The sequence below is a fragment of the Triturus cristatus genome, chromosome 2_2 (genome assembly GCF_964204655.1).
Source record: "Triturus cristatus chromosome 2_2, aTriCri1.1, whole genome shotgun sequence".
In the NCBI taxonomy this organism is placed as follows: Eukaryota; Metazoa; Chordata; class Amphibia; order Caudata; family Salamandridae; genus Triturus; species Triturus cristatus.
Genome location: NC_140582.1, coordinates 1,198,373,173 through 1,198,399,282, shown reverse-complemented (window position 1 = coordinate 1,198,399,282; position 26,110 = coordinate 1,198,373,173). Strand labels below are relative to the sequence as shown.

Sequence of the window (26,110 nt, the reverse complement as noted above, 5' to 3'; positions counted from 1 at the left end):
GCACCTTCCACAGATGTGCTTAGAACCAGACCCTTTGTCACACACAACCATATTTACTGACTGTAGGGTGAAGAATGACCTTGCACATACCTCTGCCCCCACCCGGCCACATGTGCTATTGGAGCCCGAGGCCTAGGTACGTAACCCCTGGCCTAGGCCCGAGGCATACGTACTTAACCCCTGCTCACCACCCATTCACACTGACCCAACCAAAACGTAAGAAGACCATAGCATTAAATTTACAGGAGCACCAGTTGCATAACAGACTAACATTCACTTTAAGGCACAGGGAGATTACGTGATTTGAGCAGAATCACAGGGTGTTTGAGCCTCCCCCAAGCCTCGACCCTGGTTCCCCAGCTTCAAAGTCGGCAGCTCTAACTGGTAAGCCACATCCTCTATCTTGACAATTATTTGGTGGGCTAAAAGAAAAGTGTTGCAGTGCGAACTTACACAACTAAACTTTGCAAACACATAGGATGCAGATTTTGAGGGCTAAATCAAAGAATGTGTTTTCCTCATTATACAGGTTTAAGAAGATCCACGTTCAGCCTGCTTTGTATCACCCACAAAGCGATACATGGAACAGGACCACTCTTCATCAGGAATAAAATCACCAAACGCATTTAACAAAGGAACCTCTGGACTAGAGTGGTACCTCGCCTCAAAATCCTAAGATGCAAGAAAAAACCATGGGTGGCACATCCTTCTCTGTTCAAGCAGCCAGAGTATATAACTCTTTCCCCCAACATAAGATCCACGAATAGCCACCTTATCTTCAGAAAACTACTCAAGAATTGGCTCTTCCCCACATACCACCATATGCAAACAGAAATGTACAGCATATCCTTCTGTATATAAGCATTTATTTGTACTATAGATTATGTACCTATTTATGTCTATTGCTTAGTATACACGGGTAGAATAATTAGGTTTAAAAAAATATAGATATTCACTGGTTCTGATTAACAAATGTACATATTACCGGTGGTTACATTAGTCTATGTTTTTAACATGTATATAAGCGACTGCATAAATAAGTAAATCTTTTATCATAACTATATTTACAATTGCTTCACTATTGATTTACAAAAAAAAAAAAAAAAAGTACAGCAACACTTGAAAGTTGGAGTTTATTTAATGCATCTTTAATCTACATATACTACCTTCCTTTATGCATCTATATATCTATATACCTTCCATGCACTTATAGATCTAAATATTGATTACTTTTCTTCTAATTCAGCATATCCAAAGCACTACCCTATTTCTCACCCTATACCACTCTCAATACATCCTCTACCTCAACTCTGACTCACCTCAAACCTCTTTCTACTACTCTTACCAATGCACTACCCTATTACTTTATCAATATATCCTCTACCTCCATTCTCTCATTCATCCCAAACCCCACACCACTACTATGATCCCCAAAATAACCCTTTCTAGACTCTTCCCTACGCTTCCCCTCCTTGCATCATCTCATACCTCTTTTACTATTCCGATCTCCCAAAACAAGGCATTCTAATCCCTTTCCTCTGACTCTTTCCCCTCCACCCCCCTTTTACTCACCCCAAGCCTCCTTCTACTGCTATGAGTTCCAAAACACAGAAAACATAAGTTCTAAACCCTTCCCTCTTCTAACCCTCTGCTATCCTTTACAATCCAAATAACAAACTAACATGTCAACCACTCAAATGAATTTCATATTTCACTATACTAATTCACAACTAATCCTTGATGGGTTCCGGAGTAGCGTCCCACTGGACGAAAAATGTCTTCAACACCCCATCAGGGATAGCAAGCGCTTTATATAAATGCAAATCTTTTTCCCTGTTCTATCCCTCCACTATCCTTTTCAATCCAAATAACTGACTGACATATACCCCACTCAAATTACTTTCATATTTCACTATACTAATTCACCACTAATCCTTAATGGATTCCGGAGTAGCGTGCTACTCACCAAAAAAGCGCTCCGACGCCTCGTGAGGGGTAGGAAGCGCTATATAAATGCAATTACAATACAATAAATTGGCACATACAGTGATAACCAACTTTGTGGCTGTGATAGTTAAAAACATCCCATGGGGAGGAGCTGGCATTGCTGTATATTTTCACCTGCTGCTCGCACCCCTGCAGAGAGGAGTACAAAGGACGACACAGTGACAGCCAGCTTTGGGGCTCTGACACTCAACTACATCCCTGGGGAGTGGGCACTGTAGTAAAACATCTGTCCACCCTGAGGGGGAGGGCGTGGTGTATGTCTGGGGAGGAGTGTGGATGGGGTGAACACCTTGGAGAAGCAGGTAGGTGGGTGTTTAAACCTGGAGGTGGGGCCATGGCAGGGGGGCTCTAACGGCACCTGGCACCGCTCCTCCTGGGCTGCCTGCTCTCCGTCCCGACATTCCATCTCTAACTGTCACTCACCTAGCGCGCACACACGTCGCCCAGAGACGGGACACGCCCGGGGCTGGTTCTGTATTTACTGCTGTCACTGCCAGGCTGGAGCCGGGGCGGCTTCCGGGAGCGGACACGGGCAGCAGGGCTGGACAGCAACCCTACTCTCGCGAGATCTCCAACAGCGCCCATTCAATGCATAGCAAGGGCTCCAGACCTCGGCGAACAGCGTGCGTTCCAAGCCTCGCTCTGGGTCATTAGCGCATCCTTTCCATTACCTCAGTAGGGCGTGCACAAATACCGAGCCAGGCGTTACACATAGAAGACGGACGGACAATTATAACGAATAACGTCATATACAAACGTGACTACTGCACTATCCGCCAAAAACTTGTGAGGCTCAGTCATTGTATCCCCGTCTACACAAGAAGCAATGGCAGTTGTCATTTATTGAAACTGTTATTGGAGGAAAACAAGAGTAAGGCAACAGTCGTTCCACCGAAATATCTCTTTTGAAGCATTCTCAGAAAAATATGTGCCCTTCATTAGCTTCAAAAACTTAAGTCTCTTTGGTTCGAACTGTTCACGCAACATAAAAAAGATCTGCCATTACAAGATGGCCGCTCTATTATTATACACCTGTTGGTCCATTTCATGCAGCAGCTCTTTGCAAACGGTCTTCAATGCCAGGCTTTATTTACAATAAATCGCGCCTATGCATGAGCTATTGGTGCTGTCAATGTTTCGTTTAGCTGTGTTGTTCAACAGGCGGTTGATGTGTGAAGTGTCAAAAATAGTAAGTAAAACTAATGAAATCGTTATACTTAAATTTAATATATTTATTTCCTAAATACAAGACCCGCCACAGGTGGAGGAAGAACGGAACTCACAGGAACGCCGTCAGAGGCAGAATCCTCGAGTCAGAGGGTGACGTAGATTAAATAACAAACCAACATTCGAAATGACGTGCGTTGGTAACAACCAATAGGATAACAGATAAGCCCCCGGTGCACGAGGAAGAAACTTAATACAATATACAACATCTCCCTTTTTTCATAAGACGAACTCAATACATAATAAAGTCTCTAAATCTGTTGGGAATGCTAGTTGCTCTGCCAGAGCTGGTGCAAGAGCCTTCTACATGACTAGAAGCACACGCTTCATTGTTCTCACTACGGATTACATTTTCTGCTGCTTCCCTTGGCTCTTGCTTCTCTAGATCAGCTGATGTACCCATAGTTACACTGTGTTGAACTGTTTCTTTTCCAACCATCTCTTGCATAGGTAAACCTGAAGTCTCTTTTGAAATAGAGTTATCACTGGTAGATTCTCTTACAACTGATGGAGAATAGTCTTTTTCGTTTATATTAAAGTCAAACCAATTATCACATTGATCCGACTCTACACCCTCATTAAATGGACATGACATGAGTTCTTTCTGTCCATCCTTGAGCTTGATGACATCACTTTTGTTTCTCCATCCAAATTTATGGAGTCGAACAGAACCACTAGAGGCCTCAATAACTTCACTGGGTTCATAATACTTTGACTCTCCCTTATGCCTGACAAATGGTTTCTTGACAATGACCCAATCACCCTTGCCAATCTCTTTTACAACAGCTCTATGAATCTTGTCATGGTATTCTTTAGATTTAATCTGTTGCTTTACGATCTTGTCTCTCACTTGGAGGTTGGAGTCATCTAACCTTGTCACTTCCTGCATACGGTCCTGAATAATAGCAAACTTAGGTGAAACAGCAGAGTTGCCCTGCCGTCCTCTCATTAGGAAAAAAGGTGAATAACCAGTTACACTATTAACTGTATTGTTGTACATATAAACTCTTTCACGAGTAAAGTCAACCACTGGAAATCCAGCCGAAATTGCCATCTGAATGCCATCCTTTAGAAAACGATTGACTCTTTCCACTTGACCATTGGATTTAGGCGAATAACAAGGAGTCTTTTCTTGACATATACCATTTCTCTTCAAAAATGTGACCATTAACTCCGAGGTAAGCTGTTTTCCATTGTCTGAGACTAAAACCTGCGGAAAACCTTCCAAAGAAAAACATGACTCCAAGAATTCTATTACACATTTGGAGTCTATAGATGATACAAATTTGACATATATCCATTTGCTATAATAGTCACATAAGACAATTACAAATCTAGAATTTTGCTCTAATACACTGAAAGGACCTGCAAAATCAATAGCCAGTTTAACCCAAGATGAACAGGGAATATCGACTAATTGCATTTCTTGAACTCTAGGCTTCCAATGCTTATCTGACCTCAGACAAATGGAACATTTTTCTACAAACTCATTTACATCAGAGTCCAATCCAGGCCACCAATAATATTGCTTCAAAATTTTTTTTGTCATGGTTGAGCCTAAATGGGAGTTATGAGCTAACTCAATTAGATGTTTTCTTATTTTTGTGGGTGGAACCAATAAATCTCCCCGCAAAACAAAACCTTTCTCAATGCTTAACTCTTCAGCTACTTGTACATACGTTTTTAATGCATCATGTACATTTCTGATAGGCGGCCATTTGCTTAATATATACTCTTTTACCTTGTTTAACACTGAATCTTCATCCATGAGACTTAACCATTCCGATTCTTTACATAACTGTTCCAATTTGTTAAAACTGTGAACAAATGACACTACACATTCAGTTTCTTCTTCCACTTCTGTCTCTACATTGTTCAATGGAAGACGTGAAAGGAAGTCTGCACTTACGTTTTTCTTACCTGCAATATGTTTAATAGTAAAATTGTATTCCTGAAGTTTAGATAACAACCTTACTAACCTTGCAGAAACTTTACCGTTTCCCCTACCGCAACCATCCATTAAGAAAGTCAAAGGTTTGTGATCTGTGATCAACTCAAAACGTTTACCCCATAAATACATTTTGAGTTTATCAACAGCCCAAACACAAGCAAGGGCTTCTCTCTCTATGGTACTGTAATTACGCTCGGCATCCAATAAACGTCTGGATATGAATGCGATGGTATGCACCTTACCTGCAACTTTTTGAGAATAAACAGCACCTATGCCAACAGAACTTGCATCTACAGTGATGATGTTGATACCATCGGGATCAAATGGTTTCAACGTTGGGGCTTTAACAATAGCTTCCTTGATTTTTGTGAAAGCAAACTCTTGACTCTCAGACCAGATATACTTCTCTCCTTTACGAAGCAACATTCTCAAAGGCTCAACTAAATCTGAGTAGTTTTCGACAAAACGTGAGTAATACTCACTGAGCCCTAAAAATGATTTAAGAGTATCTTTATCCGTAGGTTTTGGAGCATCTGTTATAGCTTTGACTAAATCTAGTTTAGGTTTAATACCATTTCCACTCAATACATGGCCCAAATATTCAATTTCAGTTTGAAGAAATTTACATTTGTCTTTAGCAACTGTCATGCCTCTCTCATTTAACCTGTTAAGGACTGTATCTAAAATTTCATTATGTTTCTCAATAGTATCAGCATGAATAAGAATGTCGTCCTGAAATTTCTGAACACCAAACACTCCTTCTAAAACACATTCCATTAACTTTTGGAAGACACTGGCTGATGAAGCTAAACCAAAAGGGAGTCTAACGAACCTATAAGCACCCAATGGAGTAATGAAAGTAGTTAAATCCTTTGAGTCCTCCGATAATTGCACTTGGTGATATGCTGACTTGAGATCTATCAAGGAAAAATAATTGGAACCCTTAGTAGCTGCAAGAATCTCCTGGATTTTGGGTAAAGGGAAACAATCCACCAAAATATTTTTGTTTAACGATCTCAAATCAGCACATAAACGAACTTGGCCATTCTTTTTTTTAATAAGAACTATGGCAGAAACCCATTCTGCTGAATTAGTCTGTTCGATCACCCCTTCCTCAACTAATTTGTGGAGAAGTTTTTGTAAATCAGACTTTACAGATAACGGAATTGGTCTTACCTTATGCTTAACTGGTATAGCATTTTTCTTCAACTTTATGGTATGTTCAAACCCCTTGACACAACCAATGCGGTCTTCAAAAAGAGCCTCATATTTACTCAGAATTGATTCAACTTTGTCTACAGGCGGCAATGAATCAGAAAAAGAAACTGCATGAACAAAATTTTCATCCAACACAATAGGATCATCGGCACCTGGTTTGAGAAAAATTCCCAGTCGCGCCAGATCCTTCCATCCTACTATATCTCTACCCCGCTCCGCAACATATACCTTAGTAGAAATAATTCTTCCTTTGATATTAAGGTTATCTTGAAAATAACCCAACATATTTATATCAAAATCCCCAAAAGCTTTGGGATTGACATCAGAGGCTAATAAATCAGTATTAGGCCAAAATTTTCCATACTTAATGTCAGAAATTATGGTAATTGGCGAACCTGAATCCGCCATGATATTAATTTCCACATTACCTATGTGTGCAACACCAAGAGGACCTTTTATGTCATCACTAGGATCATCAACTGTCAAAACAATATTAGAGCACATATCTTCATCAAAATCATCAACAGAACTAACTTTGACTTTTTGAAACTTCTGAGCCCTAAAATTGTTGCACACACCAGCAAAATGTCCTACCTTAAAACACTTTGTGCATTTTCTTCCCTGCGCAGGACACCCTTGAAAATCCGCCTTATGATTCTTTGAACCACATCTAAAACAAACAAAAGCATTTACATTTGGACTTTTGCTAGTTTTCCCTTTTTTGTCGTAGCTAGGTACATATTTTTTACGCTCTTGAACATAAAATACGTCATTTTTTACATTTTTATCGGAAGAAAGTTCTTTTGTACTTTCCAGCGAACGCTCTATACCCTTAGCAATGTCAATTGTTTCCTGTAAAGAAGGATTTCTACAAGCTAACAACCTTTCCTGAATTTTTTTTTCATAACAATAAAAAACAAATTGGTCTCTAATATGTTCATCAACCATGTCGTTAAATTCACATTTTGTTGCCAAAACTCGTAAACAAGCAATGTATTCTTCAATAGTCTCATTTTCTAATTGTTTCCGTGTTGCAAAACGATGTCTGCCCACCATAATATTTGGTTCTTCTCCAAATTGTTTCTCTAAACGTTTTACCGCTTCTTGGTATTCATTCATAGGAATAAACTGACCAGGAGGTACTTCAAATTCCGGCAGGCTATCAAAAATTTCTTGACCCGCTGCACCCAACAACCCAAATAAAATGGCTTTTTTCCTCTCTGGCTCATACTTCTTTCCATCTATCGCAATTAAATAATTCTCAAATGCCCTCAACCAGTTTTTCCATTTCATAACTGGTTTACCTGGATCAGATAAGAAAGGTGCTGGTGCACTGATATTTGAATTGTCTGACATATTAGTTTTAGAATAAGTTTCCTCTTTTTTAAATTCACTAGTAATTTAAAAAAAAAAAAAAATTTTTTTTTTTTTTTTTTTATAAAGTATTCAGCTAAAAATATGAATTGCCAAAATTTAGTTGAAATAAATGAAAATCCTACTAGTATAAAGCTATTCTACAAATTCTCCTCGTTTTTCCCTATATGTTATAATAAACACCGAAGAAAATAATTGCAGAACAGATCTCCTCACATTAAACTGCCAGCAAACGTCTTTCTTTTGGAAAATTGCTCTTAAAATGGAGTCACGCCACGTGAAAGCGTAAGAGTGGGCGTAGGCACTACGTCACAATAACTGTCAATTACCTCAGGACGTTGAAAGGTAACCGTTACAGCTGTGCACAAGAATGCGTGCGAACGTGTGGAAATACGTCACCTACGATGACAGTTACAGCTGAACGTTGAAGGAAAACCGTTGCAGCTGAGCAGAATGGCCGTTATTTTACTAGTGATCGAAGAAAACACCTCAGCCTACAGTGCGACAGGAAAATATGCACATACACGGCGATTAGTAAATATTTTAACTTCCATGCCGTGACGATAACGTAGTAACTTGCCTTAAGGATCAGTTTGAAGCGGACATCACTCGATAAATACTTCTAAGCATCTGTTAGCTCCGTCAACAAAAGACTACGGCATAAAACGAAGAAATACAAATCCAATTACTAAAGGATCAAGCAGAATAAAGCAGTAAACAGCAATAACTTGCCTTTCAGAATACTGCAGAAGTCCTCAAACTCAGTGGACACTCAGAAGCACTTCAACATGACGGGTCTTCACTCGATACTCGTATCCCACCCTCGTCGCCAATTTGAAGTGTCAAAAATAGTAAGTAAAACTAATGAAATCGTTATACTTAAATTTAATATATTTATTTCCTAAATACAAGACCCGCCACAGGTGGAGGAAGAACGGAACTCACAGGAACGCCGTCAGAGGCAGAATCCTCGAGTCAGAGGGTGACGTAGATTAAATAACAAACCAACATTCGAAATGACGTGCGTTGGTAACAACCAATAGGATAACAGATAAGCCCCCGGTGCACGAGGAAGAAACTTAATACAATATACAACAATGTGCAGCATGTCTGAAAGTAAAGGGGAACAAGTGCTATGACGCAACCAGCGCCGACCACGTCATACACTTTGATTTCTCTTTCATTTTAGCCAAGCTGCATAGCAGCCAGCTTAAAATGCAGGCCAGGGCTATTGGTTATGTGGCTGCTTGTTACATTCAGCTTACAAAATAGACCTCAGATAGGCCAGACACTCAAGGAGTCTACTAGGTAGCCTAAACAAACTTGAAATCTCCGATGCCATCAGCCTTCACAATATTGACATGCTCTTCCTCACAGAGACCTGGTTCAATGATACCTCTCACTCTATGTTTGATCTCCTATTACCCACAGGCTATTCTATATTTAGAAATGACAGAATAGACAAAGTTGGGGGAGGTGTTGCAGTCATCTTTAGAAACTCCCTTCAACTTAAGGCTTTTACTAACTGCTCCTTCCGCACTTTTGAATGCCTATCTCTTGAGCTTCAATTGCACCACCGCTCCCCCCTCAGATTCCATGCCATTTACCGCCCGCCTAGTAGCGGCCCTTCGTTTATGGAGGAACTCACTGACTTCATCAGCGACCAATACTCGCAAAGTGACAATCAGATCTTCGTGGGTGACTTCAATCTCCACTGGGGCTCGCTTCAAGACTCTTCTGCGAATATGCTGGCCACCTTTCTCTCTGCAAACGATCTTATCCAACACTGCACAGAAACAACACTCTCTAAGGGCTCAATACTGGACCTTGTTATTTCTCAAGCAGGCATGCTTACTGTCGCTATCCCTATTCATGTAGACTGGTCTGACCACCTCCTCATCCCATTCTCTCTTCACCTATCACACTCTATAACTCTCGGCCAACACAAGAGGGCTACTTCCTGGTTCCGTGACACTAAAAATATTGACCTCGGTACCCTCTGTGATTCAGCTTTGCTATCACTTCCAAGGCTAGACCCGAACCGGATGTTAACGAACTCACCTCCCAATGCCTCACAGTCCTTGCAGTTGAAATCAATAATGTCGCTCCTCTTCAAAGCAAAAAGAAAAGGCCTACTCCCTCAGCACCTTGGTTTAACAAATACCTTAATGAAGAAAGGAAGTACCTAATAATCCTGGAGAAACAATGGAGACAAGCACCCTCCAGCGATAATTTGGCCACGCTTCGTTCAGCAAGATCCAAGTACCACAAGCACATCTTCCTTGGAAAAGCATCGCATTTCAGAACCCTCCTCGACTCAGCCAAAAATAGACCCAAAAAACGATTCGATCTCATCAAGAATCCAAACTGCTCTCCCCCAACCTCCAAGTTGGAGGATTCTACAAAGAAAGCAGCGGCATTCGCTATATTCTTTGACGAAAAAGTGAAATCATTTGTGGATCAGGTCATTCATCCTACCCCTCCAGAGGAGCGCAAAACCTTAGCCATTTGGCAGAACTTTGACCCCATCTCTGAAGATGCCCTCCTCAAATGCATCCTCGAAACAAAGCCCTCCAACCATTCTCTTGACCCCATCCCTAGCTCCATTGCCATCGACTTCTATACCTAATCTCTTTCCTATTGGACCACTCTGGTTAACCTCTCCCTCTGTCAAGGTTCCCTTCCTGGTTCCTTCAAAACAGGGCAGGTTACCCCTCTGCTTAAAAAACCCACCGCTGATGCGAACGACCACAACTTCCGCCCCATCACTAACCTACCTTTTCTTGCGAAAATCACAGAAAGATGTGCAGCGAAACAACTCTCCCGTCATGATCTTCTTGACAATTTCCAGTCTGCCTTCATTCAAAACTGCAGCACTGAAACAGCCCTGCTGGAAGTGAGTGATGACGCGCTGCGGATACTCGATTCGGGGGAGTCTTGTCTTCTAATTCTCCTTGACCTTTCTGTAGCCTTTGACACTGTCAATCACAACACTCTCCTTAACACTCTTCAACAGAGAATGGGCATGAAGGGAACTCTGCTTAAATGGTTTGCTTCCTTCCTCTCTGATAGATTCCAAATGAACAAAATTGGTGGTAGGTCAGGGTGTTCCTCAAGGCTCTATACCTGCACCCACTCTGTTCAACCTCTATTTGGAACCATTGGGAAATCTCCTAACTAAATCCGGGATCCTCTATCATCTCTATGCGGACGACACTCAAATCTACCTCACGGTGGCCTCCACTCACGGTCTCTCCATCCTAAACTCTACTCTCGACTCCATTCAAAACTGGATGTTAACTCAACTGATTCTGAATCCCTCCAAAACTGAATTTCTCCTCCTCCCCTCCTCACTTTCTCCTCCTCTGGTTCAATCATGGATGGATCAGATGAATCTACTTAACAATAAACCCATAATTGTCGACAGCGCAAAATCCCTTGGTGTCATTCTCGACAAAAAGCTCAATCTACTCTCCCACATCAATTCCATTGCAAAGTCTGCTCGATACCAACTGCGCCTTCTTTGGGAGATTCGTCGCTTCTTCCCGGAGCAAGACCTTAAAACCCTGGTCCAATCGCTGGTCCTCTCTAGATTGAACTACTGCAATTCTCTTCTTACTGGCCTCCCCAAATCCTACCTGTCCCCCCTTAAATCTGTTCTCCATTCAGCAGCTCGTTTCATATATGGGGCCAAAGAAGTGACCACATCACACCCATTTTATCCACCCTTCGTCACCCACAAAGCCTTGCACTCTTCCTCTCCTCGCTACCTGGAAAATAAACTGAAACTCTCTGGAGGCTCCAGACCATCACGTAATGCAGAAAATGTATTGCTTGAACCTCCCACTTTCAAAAAGGAAAGATCGATGGCCAAATCCTTTTCAGGCAACGAGGTGAGAATCTGGAACTCACTTCCGCCTCAGCTCCGGACCACCACCTCTTCTGGGTCCTTCAAAACTGACCTCAAAGTTCTCCTCCTTCAAAGACACTTCCAAATCTAATTCACACCCTCTCTAATACCTGAATGAAGTTCTTCCACTATAGGAAAGTCTGTACTCCATGCCTATAGAAGTGCCTTCCCAGTGTGTTCTTGTGTTTTGAGTGTCTGCCATTTAAGACTTGTACCTCTCCCAATAAAAGAATTAAACCCTGGCTGGAAAATCTTGGAAAATAAAATCTGTTGCAGAGTATGTAACTTCAAAACAGAATCATTGCTACATCTGATATGCTGTTGCACGGGGCTTTCAGAACCACACCAGAAGTTACTGAAGCCAATATGGCTGAGAAAAGGTGTTCGAACAACAAAAGAGGCTGTCTCAGCCATATTTTCTTGTACATTAACAACAGATTTGGCCAGAATCGGGAGATACATGCAGGTCGTTCGTGCCAGATTTGACCAAGAAAATGGGCTCGGACAATCTCAGAAAAATAGTCCTGAGGTGTACAAATGAACTCGATACTATGGTGATAATGTCTTTTTAAATGCAACTCATTTTTAACTTCTATATATTGTTGATACTTGTTGGACCTGGCCCTTTTTGAAGGGTCATCCCTAAACTTTTTGCCTTCCTCCTGTATTTTTTCTGACCTGGTGTTGGCTGATTTATGACTCTGGGCACCTTACCACTGCTGACCAGTGCTAAGGTGCATATGCTCTCCCTATGGTAAAATGTATACATTGATTGGTGTCCATGATTGGTTTATTTGGTTTACTGTCAGCCCCTAGTAAAGTGCACCAGGAGTGCCAGGGCTTGTAAATACAAATGCTGCTGGTGGGCTTGCAGCACTGGTTGTGCCACCCACAGAAGCGGCCTAGTAAAATGTGTCTAGGATCTGCCACTGCAGAACCTGCGCGCAGTCTGGTACTGTCGCGCTGACTGCGCAAGTGCACCCACTTGCCAGTCCCTAAACCTTCCCTTAACTACATATTAGTCACCCCTCTGGTAGGCCCAAGGGCAGGGTGCATTGTAGGCATAAGGTAGGACATGCCCTGATGTGTGTGGCATGTCTTAATAGTGAATTACAGCCATTTTCGTTTTTCACTATTGAAGGCTACCTGCTCTCCATAGGCCAGAATGGGCTGTTGGAGTCACTACACCCTGTAATCCCAGCGGACTCATAGAGCATGGTAGAAAGTTATGTTTAGTATGCCTGAACTCAGAATAATAAAATACTTCTTTTAGTAAAGTTTATTTTAATATCCTGCGTTTGTAAATACTACTTTTAGAAAGTTAGTATTTACTGATCTGGCCATTCAGTCCGCCTCTGCGCTGTGTGTGTGTGTGTTCTGCCTAGCAACAGTAAGGAGCAGGGCTGGGGAATTCCAGGAGACAGGCTGGCTGCCAGGTGGTGGGTAGAGAGATTACACCAGGATGGGTGGGAGGAGTACACCTTGACTCTTGAATAGACCTGTGCCCTGCCAGCACAAAGCCGGCGCCGCCCCCTGTGGAGCGGCTGATGTCTCTGCCCTGCTGCTGAAAGGAAAGCGCAGAGTCACCACAACAAAGTGCTCCAGAACTGAACTGAGCCAGGCCCAGGCCCCCTGGCGCTAAAGAACAAAAGAATTGTGCTATAAAAGTAGGAGCCTGGCTCCTAAGAAATCAGATCCTGTTTACGCAACGACGAACCTCTGCCTGAAGGAGAAGGACCTGGAGAAGCTGAAGGAGGAATACTGTCTCTCTGCCTGAGAGACTGGCCTGCAGTGGGTGCCTGTCTGCTGGAAGGAGAGGAAAAGACTGAAGGAAAAGACTTTGAATCAACTTGTGCTGAACAATCTCCAAGGGCTTGCTTGTGAACTTGCCCCCTGATCTGCGCCCCAGGAACAGTGGGCGCAACCTACCCCCAGAAGAGGAGAAGTAGCTGGACGCAATTCCGTGACGCTGATCCCCAGAGAACCTGTGTGCCTCTCCCCCTTTCTCCACACCGCGACATCTGCCACCTGGGACTACCACGAGCACCGCAAGGACCTGCCTACCTGGTCCCAGCACCGCAAGTACCAGCCCCTCCGAGCCGTAGCTCGCAACGCGGAGAAAGGCACCTGAAGGCCTGCGCACCGAGCCCTGGCGACCCTGTGCCGTCAAGATCACCGCGAGGCCCTGTGCACACTTGTGATCCCCTGAAAAGCTGATCGCGCTGCAACAGCGCTGTGGATTGCCCTGGAGCTGCTTCCCCCTCCTCTGCCCTTGGTCGTGTGGCTGAGACCTTCTTCGGGTGCCCCACGAAGCACCGCCGCCCTCTGACTACGAGGGACGACCCCGCGACGTGGGACACCGCTACGTCGAAACCCGAGGCCGCCGGGACCATCCCCGTGCAGAACAAAGGTATTTTGGACAATCGCGCTGAAATTACGGTCCGTACGTGCCTTTGTACGGACCGTCCTTGTCCCTAAAGTGCCGTGATCTGAATCGTACTGCCTGTGAAAATATTCTTGTGCGCACTGTACTGCTTCGTACTGAATCGTACTGCCTTTGGAAGTAGTCTGAATTTTCACCGTACTGTGTGCCCAGGACTGCTTTCAAAGTATTCTGTTCGCCACCGAACTTACACCTGAAGTGTTTTGAAACATATTGCCCGTGTACGCACATCGGAAGCATCCTGTTCGAACCGTACTTCCCCCTGAAGTAGACGTGTTCGCACCGTACTATTGGCACGTACTGTTTGCATCAGACTACCTTGGAAAAATACCCCCGTTCGCACCAGACTAATTGCCCATATTGTTGCCCCGTACTGCCTTTACATCTGCCTTGGTTCGCACCGTACATTTGCCCCGTACTGCCTTTACATCTGACTCGGTTCGCACTGTACTGAGAAATCAGCCGAGTTCGCACCGTACCCGGTGCTTCCATTTATGTACGGAGCGTCCCTGGCAGTCCAAACCGTACCGCATTGAAAATCATTGCCGGTGCTCACTCGAGAAGAGTGAGACTCGGCAAGCGTACTCGTGCTCACGCGAGAAGCGTGAGAAACGGCACGGTCCTTTCAAAACCTTGCCCAGAGCACCCCAAAGGCGCTACGAAGTGCCCCGAAGACCTAAAGAACTTATTTTAAACAGAACTGTGCCATTTTGAAACCTGTGGACTGCCCTTAAAGCATTTTGAGAGTAACTGGATTATTTTACCAAGAGAACTGTATTTATGCAACCTGCCTGAAAGAAAACCCTTTTATATAAAGACTTCTACTTTTGATAAATACAGCCTTGTGTCTTTTGTGTGGTGGGGTGGTGATTATTGTGTGGGACAACTTGAACGCTTAACCATATGCCCTCTGGGAATTTAGCCTGACTGCTTGCGCCACGTTACCTAGAGGGTGAGCAGGGGTTATTTTTAAAGAGGTGATCCTTTGCCCTGACTTAGATGAAAAGGGTCCCTGCTTGTCGCAAGTGCATACCTGCGCCAACCAGAGACCCCGGATTCTAACAATACTGCTTTATCTTTTTACGGAAAGGAAAAATCCATAACTGTAATTTAATTCACCTTCTTCTTATTTTGCTATATTTCAAATGGTTTTAAGTAACTATGCAATAAATAAATAAATACAGTAAAAAAATACAGTCTGCCATTTATTGCAGTTTTATACCTCTACTTGTATCTTGTACGCTTATGTAACTTGCACACGTCACTTTTTCCTCTTGTAACGTATCGTTTGCTACCACTTCTTGTATTTTGTTTGCTTTTGATACATGCACAATTGTCACTTTTGCCTCATGTAATGTAACGTTTGCTTTTGTAACATGCTCACTTGTAATTTTTCTCCTCATGTATCATTACTGTTCCTATTGTGAAGCGCTCTGACACCTTCGGGTAAAGTCCGAGCTATATAAAAACGCATAAAATAAATAAATAAATGGCTGTTGACTAAACAGAACTCAAGTATCGAACCCAATAAAAAAGCTCATTGGGTTGTGCCACCACAGAACAGACTGGAGACAAAATGATTAGAAACCCAGAGAGACCCACTCAGCCCTTGTGACACAGTCCTGCCAAGTATCACGCATCATGCGTTAGGATTAGACTAATGCATTTCAGTGTGGTAATCCGCATTACCGAACTGAAATGCATTGTCACGCAATGCAGTGAGCGTCTTAGCAGCTGTCACTGACCGTGAAGCGCTGCCACGGTCGGTCGTAGGAGCCCGTGCTCCATTAGGTAAAGCAGCATGAGCCTGGTGCGCTGCTGGCAGTGTGCAGTGTACTATCTGACCACAGCCTGCTGCATACATACTGGGAAGCACTGCAAACAAATTTATTAGAGCTGCCACTCAACTCACCATGCTGCAGTCTAGGGGTTGGCTGCATTCAATAAGCTGAGTTTCACTCTCAGCACAGCCGCGGGCGCGGCGCAGCCTCACGTGACGTACAAAGCTAATCAGTGAGAAAATCACTCTACAGCAAGCCTGCACTGAATGAATCGGGAGGCGGCGCCCTGCGTGGTTGGCTTTCCGGCAACTGGCGCCGCACCTGCACACTATCATGAGTGTTGGGAGTATAGCCAATCAATGAGTGGCGGGCAAATTAAACTCTCGTTCATGTTTTCTTATTCCACTGCAGATAATGGATTGAGAGAGTCTGTGAGACTTTCGTCTTTAGGTCCATGTGACACGTAATTATTGAAAATGCACGCGCTCAGTGTGCTAATGCAAACAAGCCTTTACAGGTCAGTGGCTTGTGTGACTAGCACCTCCTGTTTTGCTATCTAGCCAGGAAGGCACCAATACTGGTTAAGGCGGGCCCACCATCCAGAAATCATCACACATCTCGGTTAGTGCCACTGACACCCTTTGGTTGCCGCCTGCTGCATAATGTGCAGAGGATCACAATGGGCAGACATTCTATGTCGAATTGGTGTCCTCCGCTAGAGAGGGGCCGATAGCGCCTGTTAGGTGATCGTGATTCACTGTTCACCATGAAAAGACTTTGTCTGACTACGCGGCAGGGTCCGGACTGGGCGCAGGCTGCAGCAGCATGATGTGTTTTTAGGTCTCGCCTGACCCAGCGCATGCGCTGGTCTGGCGAGACTTATTGAGAGGGCTCCAAAAAGTGCTACCAGGCCAGCCTAGAGCTACAGTGCATGTGCGCGGGCGCGCGTGCCGCGCTTTACCGCGATTACTTTCACTTTCGCGGGCGCTTTGATGTTTGATCGCGATGGCGATCACTTTCGCAGCCGCACGGCCGCTTGGCATAGCCAATAGGTCTCGCTTTTGGGACCTTATAAGTATTTAGTTATGCAACTGTTGCATGGCTAAATACTTATAAGGTCCCAAAGGCGAGACCTATTGGCTATGCCAATGCCTGTTTTATTTCCTGCCAAGACCTGGGCCCCCAGGAATAGCTGCCGCCAGTCTGTGTTTGACTGTCCTCCCTGACCTCGACAGACGTACACTTCAGGGCTGCCGGACGGTCTCTGCAGGACAGAGTTTGTGGGCCTGGCTTTCTGTGAAGGTAGCTACAGACTTTCCTCGAAGTGCAGGGGCTCTGTTTCCCATAGTGTTTATGTTGTTTCGACTTCTAAGGTAGGAACTGTTTAAAAAAAGAAAATATGAGAGTACTGTTTGTTACAGCTGTTGTGGTGCAGGGGTCTGTGCGTTGCATTATAGGCAAGATTTCCCTCTCCTGTAGGTGTTTTCAGTTACTTTACGCCATGCAGTGCAGAGGCCCTTGTGTTCTGTGTAGTTATAAGCAGTTGAAGCCAGTGTTGGGATCACTTACTTTTGATTTGCTGGTTCCGCCAGCTCGTGAGAATGACATGGGAATCGGCCCTTTTAACTACGACGTTGATGTGGGGCCGTCTGCCTCCTCAGGTGCTGTGTTTTCACAAATAAAAAAAAAACCTTATGCCGATTCTTGTGTGTCCAGGAGTTTTCTGGCAACAATTAAAATCATGCCAACATAACTCTGTGAATAATGTTCCTGCTGGACCAAGATCGGCGTTTTGTATAGTGGCAGTTTTCACCCATCCTGAAGCAGCACAGAGGGTTAATGTGCCTGCTGCAATGAGCGTTTACATGCAGATCACTAAAGTGCATTTTATGTGGGTAGCTCAGTGAGTTACTGATTTTGTCACAGAGATCCTTTTCTTAATCACACTTCATAAATTACAATCCTAAATTACAATCCTAATATAGCACAATTACTTAAGAACTACACAGTAGGGTCTGTCTTCAAACTGCGTGTTATAGGTTAGAGCAGAGAGCTATTTTTTCCCTCAGACTTTCATTAACCTAATGTTGCTAAAAGATTTAGTTTGGGTAGAAATATATTGTTTTAAGTAAAACCAGCGTCGTGTGTGGTGAAGAAATCCCAGTGAGTGTAGGTTAAAATACTCGTAAAACCAGTCAATAATTTTAATAAAACTGGGTTCGGGTTGATTAAAAATGATTTACGTGCAAAATCAGACACTTTAGGGTCTGGTGCACTAAGTGAGAATGTTCAAAAAAATGGTCGACATGTTTCAGCCCTATCTTGTGCCCCTAAGGGTCAGGTGGGCTTTCATCAGGACCTAGTGTTATTGTGGAGGAATCTAAATTTCATAGGACTCCTTTGAGGAGGGTGGAGTGAATTGTCCAACCAACACGAATTCGTTCAATTTGAACCTTGTTTTCTCTAGTCGAGGAAAACCTTCGGGGGCAGGAGGCTAGACCCCGCTCTTGCGCTAGGGTGTTGTCGACTGGTTCTGCAGCTGCCTCTCTTTCCCCGGAGAGGCAGCTACAGAACCAGTCGACAACACCCTAGCGCAAGAGCGCAGGGGCACAAGATAGGGCTGAAACATGTCGACCATTTTTTTGAACATTCTCACTTAGTGCACCAGACCCTAAAGTGTCTGATTTTGCACGTAAATCATTTTTAATCAACCCGAACCCAGTTTTATTAAAATTATGGACTGGTTTTACGAGTATTTTAACCTACACTCACTGGGATTTCTTCACCACACACGGCTGTACATTCTCACTTCTATGATCACTACTGAAACAAGCATTTACAATGCAATGGTCTCGGCATTGGTAAAGTTAGAGCTATTGGCATTGCTCATGACATTATTTTTGTTTATGTTTTTGTTTTTAAAGAAACGGCATTGTCATGAGCAATGCCAATAGCTCTAACTTTAACAATGCCGAGACCGTTGCATTGTAAATGCTTGTTAAATCTCGGAGCGAGACTGCGCAAGCGCAGCCTTTCGCAGCCGAGACCTAAAAAGGATTAGTGTTTAGAGAGAGGATACGTATATGGAAACAAACAATGATATCAGATCAGAACGTCACAGGCACATTAAGTGCAAAATATGACTGACAATGGAAGGATGGTTTGCGTTAGAAAATTAGTTTCAACTCTGTGAACCTTAACCCTACAACAAACATGGAACAGTACATGGAAATATTGTATTTCTTAACATCTGAATCGAAATGAAAAATCAGCACTGACGATGACCAACCCTCCTTACTTCTAATTATTATATGAGAACTTGAAACATATTCATATCTATGTGACTACACGGAATAGTCGCTAGGCGAATGAATAAACAGAACACTGGACTAAGTATAGAAAATAGACCAACACCCAATGTCAGAGGCATGATGGGTTGTGATGTCGCTTTTTGTGAAGTCACTGCATAATATTAATCATCAACCCCGCTTTTTAAGAATACAATTATTTTTTTTAATCGAGACTCGGGGACGGAGCAGGTGTTCAAGTTTGAGGATCTTCTAGAATTGCAAAATCAAAAAGAATTAACTTGCGTAACCTTAAAAATGTTGCGTAACCTTAAAAATGTACGACCCCGATTACAAAACTGGTGGAATTGAAAACTTGACAGAACACAATGACAACAGTTGATATAAAATTGGTAAATTCCTTTCCGTGAGTCGCAGCTAATAAGTGCGAGAAAAATAATCACCCTTGGGGAAGTAAATATAAAAGGGCATGTAGAAGAAATGACACACAAGTGTTGGAAACTAATTACAGTGCCACATAAAAACAGCTGTACTGCCAGGTGTCTAAATGGAATATCGTACGAAAAAGATGTAAATGACGAACTAATCTTAAAAAAGGGAGTTGCAGATCAGTTTCACGGACACCGATTTTGGCTTTTATGGATTCATGTTCATTACCAAAGGTAGCGGCGTGTTTCAATTCCCACCACAGGCATCAAATTAGAAGGATCCAGAGAAAATGGAAAGTTCACAGCTATCACTAGGCGAAGAAGCATAGAAAGGCGCACCGAGCCTGCAACACCACACAAATCGATATTTTAATGGACTCTTTCATTTTCTATTGGTATGTGGTGGAGTAGCGAACCAGTAAATAGCAGGGCGCCTTCCCCACCCGGAAACAAATTCTTGAAGGGCTTCTCCGGTTCCAAAACCAGGAAGAAATGCTGCGTTTAATTAAAACTCACCCGGGGCCGCGATGCACGACGGGAAGATCATTAACGCTAGCAAGCACAAGAACGTGCGGTGATCCCACGCGCCCCGGCAACACTTGACCCTCGCTTCCATCCTGCAGGCGGCCATGGAAAGCGTCACCAAACCAGCCACCGGCTGAGATTACTACTGCTCCTGTCTGGCAACTGTAGGCTGGTAAACGATAATACGCGAAGCATTCACCTGAGCAGAGAGAGTCATCCACCGCCTTTCTCCGAGGCACAGCAAAAATGCCTCGGAGAAAGGGAGCCTCATTTTCGGATTTGGGGGCGTGTTTTGCTGTTGTCTCCTCCCTGAGACTTCTCGCAAAAAACACGCCCCCCGATCCGAAAAGGACGGGGCTTCAACGGAGTGACTGGACCTCTTCTCCAATGGCTGGCCAGCATTTAAGAGGCCAGCCAATGGAGAACAGGAGAGAAGAGGGGCGGGTGCAAGCCCCTCTTCTCAAAGTCACTCCAACTCATTAAATCTCGGAGCGAGACTGCGCAAGCGCAGCCTTTCGCAGCCGAGACCTAAAAACCAGAGGCAAGAACCTCCGGGTGGAGGAAGCACACAGTAACCCAATGATGATGCTGTCACGTTGTTAAGCACTAGCGGATAACCGAACATACCGCTACAATACCACCTTGCGATAAACGTGAATGAGGGTTTCTTAACAGTTCATTAACTGTTGATGCTAACTTTGGTTCTTTCAGGACCAGTGATCCACTCTCATTTGATATCTAGATATTTGTTAAAGAAGCTGAGTGGGTCGCAACTCCTTCTTTCTCCCTCCCCTTGATTTACACACACTTAAGTAAAACCAACCACCGTGGTAGTTTTTAAATCTTGAGTTTGTGCTTCTACCGACTAAACACTCTTAAAATATACTGCTTACTAGTATGGATGAAATGTGATTATATAACTTGTAATCCTCACTGTTTTATGTAACATATCATTAGGACTGATTTACACACGTATGATTAATTGTCTCTGTATAATGTGTGCATGATGTAAAGTGCTCTGACACCCTACACTGGTAGGAGGAGCGCTATAAAATAAATAAAAAACATGAAAGAGAGCGATTAGTGCCCTTCCATTTCAGGTGCTTTGTAGCAGTTTTAAGATCCTCTTACAGTTTCTCGCTGCTCATATGGGTGTAACTTCTGATATTTATCTGTCTCCATGGACTTCATTGCTTGATTTTACTCGCGAGAAAGTGTCATTCTTAAGTGTCACACATTGGTCATGGAATGTCACTCATAAGTACACTGAAACTATGAAAATGTCACACATAAGCAATCTCAAGCCTTGGCAGCTATGCTTGTGTGTTCCAGTTTTGAGAAAACCAGTGCCGCGAATTTGCTTGATTGGGCTACTATGAGACAGCAAAGACAAATTTCGTTTTGTGGTGCTGTGTAAGAGGGCCATTTAATGCCCTACCGGTATATAGGCACCGTTGAAACCCCCTGAACTGCAGCCACAGCTGCACACGTCCCTTTGCAGGACTCCAGTCAGGGTAAAAGAAGTGTTGTCCTGAAGGTCAGTCGTCTATCTGACTTCTGTGCCCAGCACCTCACATAAAAGACTGCAAAGCACTCTATAGGCCAGAAGTAATCAGGCACACACTGAGGCACACGCACACGTAGGAAGAAGTACTTTTCTGTAAAGCCTGACTGGCAAGATGAATTTGCAGCAGACACCAAAGCAAAACCTTGCTGCACTCTACGCATGCTCACTACATTGGCACACTACATCCGCAACACAGCTGTAAAACAACTGCATACCTAAAACCCAGTGCCTTATGTATAGTCCCGAGTCGGCTCACTCTGATTCATAAAATAGAAAACAACACTATTTATGTTGCTCATAATAGGAAAAAGTATGAAAATTGACAATCTATATCACTCACCCCGATCCATTTTAAAAATATTGCTTTAAGCATCTGCCAAATAAAAGCAGCCCAACTTATGAGCTAACATTGGGGCATATCAACAAGGGCTTTATCTCTGCTTTTTTGGCTTTAAAAGCCAAAAAAGCAGAGATAAAACTAGCACCCTATCAACAACAGGATGCTAACATGCAAATTGGCATGTTAGCACCCTTTTATTCTACGCTTCCCCTTGCATCTCTAATGAGATGCAAAGGAGGCGTTCCAGAGTAAAATAATAGGAGAAATGTTGCTAAGCGACATTTCTCCTATTATCAAGAATATCGCTAACCCTGTTAGAGACAAAAAAAGCAGCGCTAACCGCGGTTAACGCTGCTTTTTTACATCTGGTATTTTTCTGACTTAGCCATGATATCCTATGGAAGGAGGATATCATGGCTAAGTTTGTCTGTCCCTATCAACAAGCTAACGTGAGATTATCTCTGGGTTTCCAGCGATAATCTCACGTTAGCCACTTAGCGTGAGGATTTTTATCGCTATTGAGATAAGCGTTGCTAATAGCACGTTATCTCAGCGATAAAAATCCACGCTAGCCGGCGATAATTATCCTAGCGCTAAGTGCGCTTAGCGATAATTATCGCCAGTTGTTGTTGATATGCCCCATTGACTCTTAACTCTGGCACTGTCAGACGGTTTTGGGTATAATGAGGTGTGACAGCTCTGCACGACATTCTCACCACTTAGAGAATTCGCTAAACACCACCACCACTCAGCCTTACTCCTTCAGTATGCAACTCACAAACGAAAGAAACTTGAGCGTGCCATAAACACACCACAAGCTGAGACCTTGTGTAATGTAACTAGTGCTCATGTACAGCCTCCAATGTCTTCGGATCGAGTTTACACTATAGAAAGCTGCCAAAAATAAAAGCATTGGCAAAGCCAACAGGTCTCAACTATGCGAGCACATGGTCTATTGCCTTTGTCATTGTTATTTTTGTATTGTGGCACAGGACGAGAGGGGCAAGCAACAGGGAATGGCACTGGAAGGGGCGTGACACAGGCCAGCAAGGCTACCAAAAGCAGGGGTGGGTGGTGGGAGTGTTTAAAAGTAATGTGACCTTAAATACGCATCTCAGAATCCTTTCCAAGAGGTGTTGCCTGTGTTTTTAGGGGTGTGCTAGACCCTGGATCCCTGGTTGGCTGAGGTAGGTACCTTAGGCCAAGTAAGGACCCGCGTTCCAACGTCAGGGGAAGGAAGGTCACCTCGGTAGCTTGGCACGAGCAGCCAGGATTATCTTCAAGGCAAATGTGTAAAGTATTTGCAACCACGCTCACAATAATCCAATGATGACACCACAAATAGACTCCACACGAGTTTTATAAATACTAGTATAAACTTTATGTAAAAAGATATACGATAGGACCACACGATATGCATCCAACATATGAGGTTGTGTAATATTTCTCCTGGCCGGTTGTTAGGCCAGCCAGCCCTTGTAAGTTCTGGCGATATGAATGAGCACTTCTAAACATTCTCCTGTACTCCTAATATCACGTCATACAGTTCCTAATGCTAGAATCAGGCACTTTTGCAATGTAAAAATATTGTAATGCGTAATGTAGCAATCAGACACTCTGCAATGAAAAGAATGCAATGCGTTACGCAACAGACAGGCACTTTCCAAGGTACAATAATGCAATGCTTAATACAATCACCAGATATGTCGTTATGCAAAAATAAGGCAATGCGTAATACACTAATCAGGTAAATCGTAATGCAGGAATAATGCAATGCGCAATACGCTAATCAGGTAGTTTGTTATGCAGAAATAAGGCAATGCGTCATACGACAATCAGGTAGTTCGTTATGCAGATAAAATGCCATGCGTCATACACTAATCAGGTAGTTCGTTATGTAGGAATAATGCAATGCATAATACTCTAATCAGGTACTCCGTTATGCAGAAATGATGCAATGTGTAATACGACAGTCAGGTACTCTGTTCTGCAGAAATGGAATAATGCGTAATACCAGTGGCGGTGCGTCCATTAGGGTACTGGGGCGTTGACCCACAAGCGGCGCCCTCAGCTTCCTCGGCGGCTCTGTCTGAACTGACAATGCATGCCAGTCAGCATGCAGACGGACAGCCCCCACTTCAGAGTCTGAAGGGGGTGGGTGGTCCGGCGTCATGCTGACTGACATGCATTGTCAGACCAGGGGGTGGCGCAGAGCGCACAGCAGGCAGCAGCACAAGTGCGCATGTTGGGTTTAGGGTCGGATAATTTTTCCGACCAGCCCAGTCATCTGCACTAGTGTTCGCTCTGGCTGGCGGCTGCGCATTAGCAGAGCGAGAGTTGATTAACGCCGCAACCCTCGGTCTCCTAATGGGTGGCGAGTATCCCTGCTAAGCCAATCCTGGTGCTGCAGGGTTGCCAGTGACGCGGCTGTTCCTGTTCAGAACTTGAAGAGCGCCAGCGCGAGACCCCGGCCCAGGAGCAGAGGCGGCGCGGACCCGGTCAGGTAAGGTTTCTTTTATTTTAATTTTAAACTCCCTCAGCCCCCACCCTCCGACGTGTTATCAACAATTATTCTGTTTCGTGAATATAAATTACGCTGCAATTAATATATTTCCACAGGTCCATGAATGTAAATTCACACTTTGATGCCCATGGAGTTTTTGTGTTATAGGAGGCCACAGATAGTACATACACAAAAGCTGTGTAATACAATACGGTACATATCTGCAGCTATTTAAATAAAACTAGTTTTGGAAACCTTGCCCATATTTTCAATTTCGTAATTTCCAATCTACTCGGCCACTGGCTTGGCTTAGTCATGCAGGGGCGGCCTTAAGCATGTGCAAGCTGTGCACCTGCACAGGGCCACCAAACGCCCCAGGGGCCACCACGAGGAATCGGATACAATACATATTCGTGGCGGCCCCTGGCAGGGATTTGGTGCATGAACGACTGAGGCGTGCTAAATCCAATGTGATGCACGCTGAATGGTTGTTCTTATACTCTTTTCCTTTCTAACCCAGTCTCGTCTTTGTGTGGGGTCGGCCTTGTTTCGGGCTCTTCTGGTAGGTCTTGTGCTTGTTTAGAATAAGAACTTTTTCCAGGAGAATCGAGCTTGTTTTAATAGTCCAGATCTGGCACCTCCGGAGGCTCGCATGCGCGCGCATGCGCAGTGCCCGCGAGTCCCACAGCGAAGGGGTTACAGAAGCACCACGCATCACTGGCGGCAGGAGGGGTGGCAGCACCCGTGCCCGGCGTGCAGCGAGCAGCACCGAGACCGGCCGAGGCCATGCACCGGCGCGCCTAGAGACCCTGGGCAAGAAAGGCCGCCTTGCAGAGGATAGCATGCCAGTGTGCAACCTTTGGTGCCAGCTGCGAGGTGAGCAGCCCGAGGGTCAGGGCATGGGGAGGGAGAGTGAGGAGGTCAGCGTGTGCCACTGCAGAGTGAACCAGAGGGAAGGTGAGCCATTGGACGAGGGTGTGGGGAGCCCTGGGGAGGAGGGCAAATCAGGCGTAGGAATGTATCCCAGCCCGTGGGGGTGAGGAGCCGGGGGCGTGGGGAAGGTTGGGTGAGGATGTTATTGTAGATGGTGTGTGCTTTGGGTCTGGGTGGAGGTAAGCCATGTGAGGTGGCGAGCTGGAGGTATTCTGGTGGTCATGGGAAGGGAGGGCATGATGAATCGTGAGAGAGAGTCTCTCTCACGATTCATCTCTGAGAGGGCGCGGGTCGGAGAGGTGGTCTCCGTCAGGGGCGGCCTTAAGCATGTTCAAGCTGTGCACCTGCACAGGGCCACCAAATCCCCCAGGGGCCACCACGAGGAATCGGATACAATACATATTCGTGGCGGCCCCTGGCAGGGATTTGGCGCATGAACGACTGAGGCGTGCTAAATCCAATGTAATGCACGCTGAATGGTTGTTCTTATACTCTTTTCCTTTCTAACCCAGTCTCGTCTTTGTGTGGGGTCGGCCTTGTTTCGGGCTCTTCTGGTAGGTCTTGTGCTTGTTTAGAATAAGAACTTTTTCCAGGA

The 26,110-nt window shown here is 44.3% G+C and overlaps 1 protein-coding gene across 11 annotated transcripts in view; it reads right to left on the bottom strand.

Moving 5' to 3' along the window:
* Window positions 1-26,110, bottom strand: part of DCTN1 (dynactin subunit 1) — a 733,647-nt gene that overhangs the window by 482,471 nt on the left and 225,066 nt on the right. For 2 of the 11 annotated variants that reach the window (XM_085642817.1, XM_085642818.1), the window contains exon 1: window positions 2,431-2,646. The exons of 7 other annotated variants lie outside the window; for them this stretch is intronic. The gene's annotated coding sequence lies outside the window, so the exon portion shown is untranslated. Of the gene's footprint in view, window positions 1-2,430; window positions 2,647-6,997; window positions 7,018-26,110 lie in introns of those variants that run through there. 2 more of the 11 variants (XM_085642813.1, XM_085642812.1) reach the window with 2 other exon arrangements.